This window comes from Nicotiana tabacum, chromosome 14, assembly GCF_000715075.1.
Source record: "Nicotiana tabacum cultivar K326 chromosome 14, ASM71507v2, whole genome shotgun sequence".
Taxonomy (NCBI): domain Eukaryota; kingdom Viridiplantae; phylum Streptophyta; class Magnoliopsida; order Solanales; family Solanaceae; genus Nicotiana; species Nicotiana tabacum.
The window spans coordinates 14,837,420-14,847,049 of record NC_134093.1 but is presented as its reverse complement, the minus strand read 5'-3'; positions in this window follow the sequence as shown (position 1 = coordinate 14,847,049).

Genomic DNA, 9,630 nt, shown 5'->3' with positions numbered 1-9,630 from the left:
AAAAAAATTTGATATCAGGGTCGGAATGAAATTTCGAAAGTTGGAGTAGGTTCGTAGTGTCATTTGTGATGTGTGTGCAAAGTTTGAGGTCATTTGGACGTGGTTTGGTTGGTTTCGGCATCGGTTGCCAAATTTAGAAATTTAGAAGTTCTTAGGCTTGAATCCGAGAATAATTTGGTGATTTGATGTTGTTTTGAGTGATTCGAAGGTTCGACTAAGTTGGTATGTTGATATATGACTTGTTGGTATTTTTTTGGTTGAGGTCCCGAGGGCCTCGGGGTGATTTCGGGTGATTAACAGATTTGTCGAAGTTGAGAAATGCAGCTGGAAGTTGTTAGTGTAAGGTTACTGGTGTGGCCGCACCTGCGGATGGTGAGCCGCAGGTGCGATGATCGCAGGTGCGGATGGCATGTCGCGGATGCATAAAATGTAGGCATGGGCAAAGATGCAGTCATGAAGACCCCGTCTGGCGAGGAAAAGACTTTGACCCCGGTTCCAAAACCGGTGAAGGACAACAAAAGAAAAAGGGCCTCTACCTCCGAGGATCCAAAACTTAAGATAAAGACGGCTCGTAAGCCGAGAAAGAAGACTATCCCTTTGACCAAAGAATCATCTCGGTGTCAAAGGGATAAAGACGAAGAAGAAGAAGAAGAAAAAAAAATGACGGGTCCATATTGGTGGCCCGAGTGAAGAAAACCATCGATGCCTCAAAGGCAACTGGGTCGATAGCGTTTGACGAGGCTCCATCTCGAACTGAGGGGATGTCGGAGAAGGACTCGGGCAAAGTTCTCGAGTTTTTAGAGATCGAGGATGCCTCCCACCGAAGTCAACAAATGGTGGGTATATATGAAGGGGTCGGCCCTGAAGCTCTCCGAACTGAGGGGAATGCCCCAAGCGATTCGCTTGGGGAAATAGTAATCGGAGACTCACCTACTCTCCCGGCTTTTTCCGAATGGGCAATTCGGGAAGACCGAGCTTTGGAGACCCACGAGGTAGACGGGGCCCATGAGGGGATGACCTCTTTTGTGATTTATTTACCGGTATTGAGGATGTTGCCGACCCGAGTAACGCATCGGGTCTTTTCTTCGAGGTTCAACGAACCCTGAATCGGGGTAAGTCTCGATTCCCTTTGTTGATGTTATATTTTTCCATTTTCTGCCTAACTTTTTCTCTTTTTCATATAGGCTTTAGCTCTTTATCAAGAGGAGTTTTCCAAGTCTCGAACGGAGTTAAGCCGACGTGAGGACGATTTTTGAGGGCTTTCGGAGGAGAGAAATGCCCTCAAACTTCTTAATGGGCAAAAAGAGGAAGAGATCAAAGATCTTCGAGCCGAATTGGGCAAGGCATACCAAGATCAGACCGACCTGACCGAGCAAGTATTGATAATCTTAAAAACTCATGGGCTCAATTCGGGAACGGTGGCTAATATTTCGATCTCACAGTTGCAGCAGAAGCTTGAGGTGATCGGGCTATTTCGTGAGGAGGTCGATACGATAAGGGTAGAGGCCTTAGGGTGGAAAGAAGGCATGGACCGCCTGGCTACAGGGAAAGAGACTGCTCGAGCCCAATTATCATCGGCTGAAAGTCAACTCCAAGGCATGAAGGAGAAGAGCTCGATTCAAGCAAGAAAGATAGAGGAACTCGAGGCTCGGCTGGCTTCCGAACTTGCCAAGGCCAAATCTAAAGCTAAAAAAGCAAAGGCCGAGGTGGATGCATTCGTGTTCATCTATCGGGCCGATGCTGAAGTCGCTCAAGTACAGGCAAAAAAGGCAGCTGAGACCGCTCAAACTCGAGCATATTGGGTTGCTGAACTCGCCAAATGCCAATCTTTGAGGGAAACCTTCGAGGAGATCCATGCTCGAGGTTTTAATCTTACCGAAGAGATAAAAAAGGCTAAAGGGCTTGAAGCGGATGCCGGAGCCTTGGCTTCCGATGATGATTATGATGATGATGGGAGCAAGAGTGTGTCTGAGAGCGGGGAGCAGCCCGATAGAGAAGAGACTACCCCCGGAGAAAAGTAGGAAACTTAGAGTTTTTTCCATTTTGATTTTTTGTGTAGGGTCCTGATCGGACGTTGAAAATATCCTTATATATGTAGGGTTCTGATTGGACGTTGTAAATACTCTTATATATATATAAAGATCTTTTCCTTTCCCGGCTTGTCTCTATTTTATTCTCTGCCTTGTGAAGATTCATGCCTTATGAAAGTTTTCATAAATTTTGAGGCTTTAGGCAATTTGATCGAAGTTAGTCTTTATAACCAAGTGAGCGTTTGCTCGAACTTGAATTAAAAAGTATCCCTTAGGCTTTAATAGCTGAGTGTATTTGTTTTCTCGAATTCGAAGTAGTGTAGCTCGTAGGCTTTATGGTCGAGTGAGTGATTGCTCGAACTCGAAGTAATGTAGCCCCTAGGCTTAGTGGTCGAGTGAGTGCTTGCTCGAACTCGAAGTAATGTAGCCCATCGGCTTTGTGGTCGAGTGAATGATTTCTCGAACTCAAAGTAATGTAGCCCGTGGGTTTTATGGTCGAGTGAGTGATTGCTCGAACTCAAAATAAGATTAACCCTTAGGCTAAATATAGCCCGTAGGCTTAGTAGTCGAGTGAGGATTGCTCGAACTCGAAGTAATGTAGACCGTAGGCTTTATGGTCGAGTGAGTGATTGCTCGAACTCGATAAAGGATTATCCCTTAGGTTTTATGTACCCCGTAGGCTTTATGGTCGAGTGAGTGATTGCTCGAACACGAAATAAGATTAGCCCTTAGGCTTAATGTAGCCCGTAGGTTTAGTAGTTGAGTGAGTGATTGCTCGAACTCAAAGGAATGTAGCCCGTAGGCTTTATGGTCGAGTGAGTAATTGCTCGAACTCAAAGTAATGTAGCCCGTATTCTTAGTGGTCGAGTGAGTGATTGCTCGAACTCGAAATATGATTAGCCCTTAGACTTAATGTAGCCCATAGGCTTTATGATAGAGTGAGTGATTGCTCGAAGTCGAAATAAGATTAGCCCTTAGGCTTAATGTAGCCCGTAGGCTTTATGGCCGAGTGAGTGATTGCTCGAACTCGAAATAAGATTAGCCCTTAGGCTTAATGTAGCCCGCAGACTTAGTAGTCGAATGAGTGATTGCTCGAACTCGAAGTAATGTAGCCTGTGGGCTTTATAAGTTAGTGTGTAGGCTTATATGGGGCTCGATCTTGTTGATTTTTCGGTTGGCAGTCCCCGTTTTATGGGGTAATGGTCGGCCCTTAAGCCTATTTGCATAATAGATCGCGAAATAAAGGATGGATTCTGAGATATAAGATATCGGTAAAGGAGAAATTTCTCTTTATGTCATTATACACTTGTTCATGTTTTGTACCAGGGATCGAGCAAACTACACGAGCATGGTTTGTTTTGACCATTTGGCTCTTACTATTTTTCCTATCGAAACCCTATTGTCATGAAGTAACCTTCTTGCATCGAACTTAATATATTTGATGGTAATGCCTCCAGTATTCGTGGTTGATTATAAAGAGGCCTTGGATACTGTTGAATTGTTCTAAGTTAGCACGATCACTGGTTGCCTCATTAAAAACCTTGTCGAAAAACCCATTTGGGATAAAATCGGTCTAAGGGAAAAAGAGTGCAACGCGTGCTTTCAGGCCTAAAGGCTTCGAGGTGAATATTCCATCCTTGTTTCTGATCGATCACTGCAAGGGTTAATTTCTAAATATAAATGAGCATGGGGGGGGGGGGGGGTTGTACCTTAACAGTAAGTAACGTTTTAGGTGCGACACATTCCAATTGCTTGGTAGTTGTTTGCCGTTTATTACACCGAGCTTGTAGGATCTTTTTCCGATGATTTTGAGAACCTGATACGGTCCTTCCCAGTTCGAACCCAGTTTTCCTTCATTTGAATTTCGGGTGTTGAGGGTGACTTTCCTTAGCACTAAGTCCCCGATTTTAAAGTATCGAAGATTGGTTCTTCGCTTATAATACCTTTCGATCCGCTATTTTTGGGCGGCTAATCGGACGAGAGCCACTTTTTTTTTCGTCCAATAATTTTAGTCTCGTGTTAATCGTCTTGTTATTTGACTCATCTGTTGCATATTGAAACTTGAAGCTAGGTTCTCCGATCTCAACTGGGATAATAGCTTCGGCGTCATAAACCAACGAGAATAGTGTCGCTCCGGTACTCGATTTTGAGGTTGTGCGGTATGCCCATAAGACTTCGGGTAGTATTTCTCTTCATTTTCCTTTTGCGTTGGTTAATCTTTTCTTAAGATTTTGGATGATAGTTTTGTTGGTCGATTTGGCCTGTTCGTTTCCGTTGGGATGATAAGGTGTTGATATGATCCTTTTGATTTTGTGGTCTTCGAGAAATTTAGTTACCTTACTTCCGATGTATTGCTTTTCGTTATCACATAAAATCTGGGATGGCATCCCGAACCGACATATTATGTGGTCCCAAATGAATTCTATCACCTTATTTTCTCTAACTTTCTCGAAAGTCTGTGCTTCAATCCATTTAGAGAAATAATCAGTCATAAACAAAATAAAATGAGCCTTACCTGGGGCCGATGGGAGGGGTCTATGATGTCCATTCCCCATTTTATGAAAGGCCAAAGAGATAGGACCGAGTGGAGAAGTTTCCCGGGTTGATGAATCATGGGCGCATGCCTTTGACATTTGTCGCATTTTTGAACGAACTCCTTTGCATCTTTGCCCATATCGGTCCAATAATATCCTGCTCTGATTATTTTGTGGACTAATGAATCGGCACTGGAATGATTCCCACAAGTGCCCTCGTGAATCGCACGTAGGATGTAGTCAGTGTCTCCCGGTCCCAAATATATTGCCAGTGGACCATCGAACGTCCTTCTAAACAGCGTTCCATCATTGGACAAAGTGAACCGTGCCGCTTTTGTGCGTAGAGTTCTTGATTCCTTAGGATCCGATGGAAGTTTCCCATTCTTGAAGTACTCTATATATTTGTTTCTCCAATCCCATGTTAGACTTGTGGAGTTTATCTCGGCATGACCTTCTTCGATTACCGATTTCATGAGGTGTACGACAGTCCCCGAGTTGAATTCGTCATCCTCGGCCGACGACCCTAAGTTTGCAAGAGTGTCGGCCTCGTTGTTCTTCTCTCGAAGTATATGTTGCAAAGTCCATTCCTTGAATCGATGTAGAGTCATTTGCAATTTATCCAAGTTCCTCTGCATTCGATCTTCCCAGACTTCAAAAGTCCCATTGACTTGATTTACTACCAGGAGGGAATCACATTTAGCCTCCAAGACCTCGACTCCCAAACTTCTAGATAGCTCAAGACCTGCAATCACAGCCTCACACTCGGCCTCATTGTTAGTCAATTTTGTAGTTTTAATAGATTGCCTAACTATATTACCTGTGGGCGACCAGTTCGGATCCCTTTGCGTTTGAGGCACCGTCCGTAAAGAGGTTCCAAATTCCCGAAGAGGTACCCGATTTTATTAGTAATTTCTTTTTGATCTCGGGTACAAAGGCCGGCGTAAAGTCAGCCACGAAGTCCGCTAAGATTTGAGATTTGATAGCAGTTCGAGGTCGGTATTCGATGTCGTACCCGCCGATCTCTATGACCATTTGGCCAATCGACCTAAAAGGTTAGGTTTGTGTAAAATATTTTGTAGAGGATAAGTTGTTACAACATGTATTGGATGGCACTGGAAATATGGTTTTAATTTCTTAGAGGCACTTATTAAATCAAACGCTAATTTTTCTAAAGTGTGGATGTCTAGTTTCGGCCTCGCCTAGAGTTCGACTGACATAATAAATAGGGAATTGCGTACCTTATTCTTCTCGAATTAGGACTCCACTTACCGCTACCTCTGAGACAGCTAGATATATGTAAAGTTGTTCGTTTACCTTCGGGGTATGAAGCAATGGAGGGCTCGATAGATACCGTTTTAGCTCTTCCAAAACCTGCTGGCATTCCGGAGTCCATGCAAAATTGCTTTTCTTTTTAAGCAGAGAGAAAAATCGGTGGCTCCTATCCGAGTATCTCGAAATGAATCATCCCAGGGCGGCTATCCGTCCTGTTAGCCTTTGCACGGCCTTTACATTATCTATCATTGTGATGTCCTCGATCGCTTTGATTTTATAGGGGTTGATCTCGATCCCTCGATTGGACACCATGAAACCGAGAAACTTGCCCGAGCTAACCCCGAAAGAATATTTTTCGGGATTGAGCTTCATATTGTACTCCCTTAGTATGTCGAAAGTTTCCTGCAAATGCTTTAAATGGTCCTTTGCTTGCAGGGGTTTAACTAACTTGTCATCAATATAAACTTCCATTGATTTTCCTATTTTCCTTTCGAACATTCTGTTTACTAAGCGTTGATAAGTTGCACCACCATTTTTTTAGGCCAAATGGCATTACATTATAATAGTAGGTCCCGTACTTGGTGATAAATGAGGTCTTTTCCTGATCCTCCGGGTTCATCTGTATTTGGTTCTACCCAAAATAGGCATCGAGAAAATTGAGAGTCCCGTGGTCGGTCGTGGCATCGATCATACGATCGATATTAGGCAAAGGAAAAGAGTCCTTAGGGCATGCTTTATTCGGGTCTTTATAATCTATACACATTCTAAGTTTGTTCCCCTTTTTAGAGACTACCACCACATTTGCTAGCCATTCAGGGTATTTTACTTCTCGAATGGACCCTATATTAAGAAGTTTGGTTACCTCGTCTTTGATGAAGGCGTGTTTGACCTCGGACTGGGGGATTCTTTTTTGTTTCACCGGGTGAAATTTTGGGTCCAAGCTCAGCTTATGAGTGGTGATTCCCGGTGGGATCACTGTCATGTCAAGATGGGACCAAGTGAAACAGTCTATGTTAGCTATAAGAAATTGAATAAGCTTTCTCCCGAGCTTAGGATCTAACCCCGTGCCCAGGTATACCTTTCTTTCGGGCAGATATTCGATTAGTATGACTTGCTCCAGTTCTTCGATTATTGATTGGGTTGCGTCGGAGTCATCGGGAACCTCGAAAGATCGAGGGATCCTATGCTCATCATCTTCGTCAGTCTTCTCATTCTCTAATTGGGTTGAAGCTGACGTTTGTGATTGCTATTTGGTATTCCATTCCTCTTTCGAATCTAATCCTTTTGATGACGATAATGATGATATCGGAATCACTTCATCAACAACAAACATTTATTTCGCGGCCGGTTGCTCCCCGTAGTCTGTTTTGATTCCCTCCGATATTGGGAACTTCAAAACCCGGTGGAGGGTCGAGGGTACAACCCTCATTTTGTGGATCCACGGTCTTTCGAACAGGGCGTTGTATCTCATATCGCCTTCGATCACGTAGAACTTTGTTTCCTGGATGGTTCCAGCCACGTTAACTGGCAGGATTATTTCGCCCTTAGTAGTTTCACATTCCATGTTGAACCCTTTTAGTACCAAGGTTGCGGGCACGACCTGGTCCTGTAGACCGAGTTGCTCTATGATCCTCGATCGAATGATGTTGGATGAACTACCTGGATCAATTAACACACGTTTAACTTGAGTTTTATTCATAAGTACAGATATTACCAGTGCGTCATTATGTGGTTGCATGATTCCTTCCGCGTCTTCGTTATTAAAGGACAAGGTTCATTCAGGGGTGTAATCCTGAGTCCGGGATCACTTTTCTCTTACAATCGACATCTTAGTGCGTTTAAGCACCGGCCCCTAGGGGTATCGATTCCATCCATGATCATGTGAATGATGTTTTTGTGGATCTTCTTGTTCATTTTGTCTAACTGAAATCCCTATTTTTGAAATGGTTTTGGACCCTGTCACTTAAAAATTCTCGAAGATGCCCTTTATTGAATAACCGGGCTATCTCCTCTCTTAGTTGTCTGCAATCTTCCATTCTGTGGCCATGAGTGCCATGATATTCGTACATTTAATTGGGATTCCTCTGGGCAGGATCGGTCTGTATAGGTCGAGGCCATTTAGTATCTTTGATGCATCCGATAGCCGACATGATAGCGGATGCATCGATGCTGAAGTTATACTCCGACAACCGAGGTGCTTCCTTCGGTATGGTATGCCTGTCGGACCCATTCCTGTTCATCAACCCCCGAGACCTTTGGCCTCGATCATTTCTCTTTTCACATCGTTCGAGGTTGCGTGAAGGTTCGCTACCCCTACGATCTCCATTATACGACCGATATCGATCCTTGTTTGCCCTTGGTTCTCGGTCGATATCCCTTTTAATATTGGACCCAGAACCCAACTGGTCATCTCCAACTCTTATTTTGGATTGATACCGATTGTGCACATCAGCCCAAGTAATAGCTGGGTACTCGATCAAGCTATGCTTCAGCCGCCGTGAAGACATCGAGCTTCTTTCGTTTAGACCTTGAGTGAAAGCTTGAACAACCCAATCGTCTGTGACTGGTGGTAGATCCATCCGTTCCATTTTGAAATGAGATACGAATTCTCTTAGCATCTCGTTATCCTTTTGTCTTACCTTGAATAGGTCCGACTTCCTGGTCCCGACTTTTATGGCCACAATATGTACTTTTACGAAAGAATCTGTAAGCATGGCAAAAGAATCGATAGAGTGAGACGGTAAATTATAATACTATATCATTGCTCCCTTTGACAGGGTCTCCACGATTTTTTTCAATAATACATATTCGATCTCATCATCCTCTAGACTGTTCCCTTTGATGGAACATGTGTAAGAAGTGACATGTTCGTCAGGGTCGGTCGTTCCGTTATATTTAGGAATTTCGAGCATGAGAAACTTTTTTTGGATCGGTTTAGGAGCCACGCTTGGGGGGGAAGGCTTTTTTATGAATTTTTTGGAATCTAAGCCCTTCGATATCGGTGGTGCCCCCGGGATCTGATCAACCCTGGAGTTATATGTTTTTACTTTTTTATCGTTTGCTTCAATTCTCCTTTCTCCTGACTCTATTCGTTTTGTCATCTCTTCGAGCATCTTAACAATTTCGGGATTAGTCCCTGATTCTTGTTCATTTGATCTTACTATAGCTGACCCCGTTTTGTGGGTGACTTCTTAGGGTGGACTGGGCTCGAGTCTGGTTGGTGTCTGGGTTTGGCTATGCAACCGGGCTATTGCTACTTGTTGAGCTTGTAACATCTCGAAGATCATACGCAAACTGATTTCGTTTTCCTTAGCATTTTGGGTATTTTGAGCTGCAGACCGGGTTCCACCATAAGTGTTATTTTCAGGGTCAGAACGTTGTTTCACCTCGATGGCCGCATGTAAATTGACGTCGATTGGCTCTTCGACCCGAGCTCCAACGGGATTGATGAGTGGCCTTCCACCCCCAGGGGTTAAGTTGTTGTTCTCGTCTTGAATGCCAGTTTCGTTGTCCATATGTAGGGCCATTAATTGAGAATTTGTCGTTTTCAACCTGAAATTAAAGATACTTCCAAGAGCAAGTGTAGAATGGTGTGTTTTGTAGAGATTCATACCAAACAACCACTGTTATCCTTAGCTCCACGGTGGGCGCCAAACTGTATACCCAAAAAACGGATAGAGTTGAATTTATATGTAGTCCTAAAGATACGTGGTATAATGTGGCACAAATCAGAAAGTGAGTATAAATAATATTGAGTATTGACTGTGCAAAGAAAGAAATACAAATCGAATTGA